Raw genomic sequence first — 3,376 nt, forward strand, 5'->3', positions numbered from 1 at the left:
GGTACAGTCGCTGCAAAACGATTTCAGTAAAGTTGCTTTCATCTGTGTGACGTAACCTTCCAAGTCTGTGAACCAACCAATGAGTAGCAGTAGCTTAAGTCAAACTGGGCCGATCAGCCTGACCCAATTGGAGCTACAGGTCTTGAGGTTCCAGAAATCAGGGTGGACCTGGGCCAGAAGGACTCATGCATAAATGCTGACCCGACCATGCATTGCAAAAACTGCTTATATGGCTGAGCCAACCTGAATAAGTCTCTTGAAGAAAAGAACCCATCTAGAGGACCTTCTCAACCTTATTTTCTTTTAACACAAAGCTCCATTATCACCCACCTTCATGATGGTGGGTGATGCTTGCAGGTGTCATAGCAGGGTGGTGATTCTAGTTGTGGTTCGAATTAAATGTCATTACTTTTCAGCTCAGGTCAAACGGTGCCACAAGCTGCAGCCAATAAAAATATTTTGGGCAGAGAGAGCTTCATCACTCAGTGGAAACATATGGTAGCAGACGCTTTCATCCCCTCATGGCATAGACTGAACAAATAAGCCCAAAATGTGACAAAAACCCACCGAAATGTTGACAAATTAGTCTGCTACTTATTCAAAACTAACCTCTAGCTTTCAGTTTTTCCCTCAGAGGAAATACTTCATGTCCCGCAAGTTATAAATAACCATTTTGTATTTTGCTCATGATTAATGTAAACCAATACGAGGCAGAACTGCGCAGAAAGTTTTAAATATCGGCTGGATATCATGAAATCATTGTTCCCAGAATTGAACGTGACAGAAAATAGTTTTGTAATTACGTTCAGGCCAGGTTTAAAAGGAGAACTGTGGAGAAACAACAATTAATCTCATAGCTGAGAAATAATCTCAGAATCTTATAAATGCTTTCATGATTTATTGGCAGCAAAAACAAAGCAGAACTCTCCGGTAATTAGTCTCCATTTGCAAAAGCCTTTGTGGCGCTGACCCTTTTATAAAGAATCTTTATGTATCAGTTTTTTTTCCCACAGAGATTGGGTGTTATTTGTGTTTAAATAAGATATATACTGTGATCTTTGAAAACCACAGCTGGTTTTGAATATGGAAATATAACCACATTTCTTGGGAAAGATTTTTATCCGAATCCAGTAACTTTGGTGGGTAACTTCAACTTGTCTTTAGTTTATTAGACTGCAAGAAACATGCGGCTTCAGTGGGTTTGTTTTGTTGCTTTTCTATTAACTGATGGAAGATAATAGTCACATGTGGCATTTTATCGAAATCAAACACAAATGGTGCATCTTCAATTATTTCCCTGATCGTTGTAAATCTTGATCATTCTTTCAGTTACTAAGAAGGAAAAGTGTCTTCAGGAGACATTCTTTGAGATATATTTYTTTCTGGTTTATTAATAGACATTTGAAGTTCTAAGATGTCATCAAAGGCAGCTTTAAATTACACCAGAAAACAGTTTTTAATTTTGTTTTGTTTTCTCAACCGCTGTTGTCTCATAGCGAGAAGATCGCTATGAGATGAGTTTCCTCTGCAGGGTGGCTGGGCTCTCCCTTAGAGATAGGGTGAGAAGCTCAGTCATCCAGGAGGGACTCAGAGTAGAGCCGCTGCTCCTCCACGTGGAGAGGAGCCAGTTGAGGTGGATCATCTGGTTAGGATGCCTCCTGGACGCCTCCCTGGTGAGGTGTTCTGGGCACATCCCACTGGAAGGAGGCCCAGAGGAAGACCCAGGACACGCTGGAGGGACTATGTCTCTCAGCTGGTCTGGGAACGCCTTGGGATTCCCCCGGACGAGCTGGTCCAAGTGGCTGGGGAGAGGGAGGTCTGGGTCTCTCTGCTTAGGCTGCTGCCACCGAGACCTGACCCCGGGTAAGCAGAAGAAAACGGACGGACTGACTTTTAAAAGAGTTTTACTCACTGATGAGTATTGGTGAGTAGCTGCAATCTTGATTCTGAACTCTCCCACTTTCCGACAGGGAATTCCCACTGGGGCAGTGTACCAGTTTAAATTTACAACTTTGTAAGAGGGAAATTCCCACCTCCCAGTACAACTGGRCCGTAGCAAAAGCAAYCATCAAAAATGCAGCAAAATGGCAATTTTACTCTCTGAATTTCGCTGACTGCTTTTGAACCCYGTGTACCGCCAAGTGGTGGGAAGCTGTCCTTTTACAGGTAAAATATTCAACATGCATTATGGGGGATGTATCTTGGGTTCAATACTGGCTTTAAAGCAGATTATTAAAAGACAATAAAACATGTTTAAGGCACTCACGGGCCACAAACAATGCAGCGGTGAGCCACATTTGGCCCATTTGRCACATGCTTTAACTGAATTAATCTTTCAATCATCTGAAGGTTTGGTGTAACTTTGGTTCATCTCAACCTTCTTCCGCCCGACACARTTTACAGTTATACAGAGACGTTTTTTTAAACGCTTCAGTTTCTGCAAAATGCTTTATAGTTTCACACTCCCCAAWTTACATGTGAATTTCCAGTTTGTTTTGTTGTTATTGTCTCCGCTGCACAGTAATAACCATGTTGGAGGCGGTGGTGGTACTTCAGTCTGAACTGCATCTTCATCGGGTTAAAAATAAAACAACAAAAACAGTTCAGTTCTGTGTCTTATCCAAGGAAATGTCAGTGTGTCGCAGGGGCTGAAGGCGACCCCCCGGCTCACATCTTTAATTAAGTGGTGACCCAGACACTCAGCACACGTCTGTGTGCTTCTCTTTAAGCACTAACAGAGTGAGTTGTGTAGGAGTTGTCTCTTAGGTTGCCAGGTTTTCAATATGTTTATTATCTTGTAAAATGGGGGCATTCAGAGACTTGCACTTTTTGGCTCCCTGCTCTGGCTTTGTTTTTCAGTCCCTGATGAATTGCTTTGACATCCTATTAGATCATAACATATTGTGCTCAAACGGAYTCTTCCAGACCTCGTGAGTCTCGTGAGTTGCTCAGATTTTCCATCAAGTTGATAAAGTAGATCTGGATTATGTGTAGAAAAAATGGGGCAGCAAAGAAAGCAAGACAGAGACAAAGTACCATATTTACTCAAGTATAATACGTAAAATTTAATCCATAAAATCATCCATAAAGTTGGGGGGTAGTACTATACTCGGATAAATATTTTTACTTATGTATTTTAACTGAAATATCGGCAAAATGCCTGAGTCCGGAAATGAGACCGCACTGTAAAAAGCAGTTGAAACGAGCTCACCTCTGACACTCCTCTGTGCTTCAGAGCGAGATAATAACAGATCCAGGCAGGAGACATGATGTGAAAAAAGGAGTAAAAAGTGTTCCTGCAGCTCAGTAATGATAAACTAATGACATTAGTGTGTGACCGAGCCGCTCCTCGAACAACAACAAACATGTTCGTCTG

Source organism: Austrofundulus limnaeus, unplaced genomic scaffold (genome assembly GCF_001266775.1).
Source record: "Austrofundulus limnaeus strain Quisiro unplaced genomic scaffold, Austrofundulus_limnaeus-1.0 Scaffold64, whole genome shotgun sequence".
Classification (NCBI taxonomy): domain Eukaryota; kingdom Metazoa; phylum Chordata; class Actinopteri; order Cyprinodontiformes; family Rivulidae; genus Austrofundulus; species Austrofundulus limnaeus.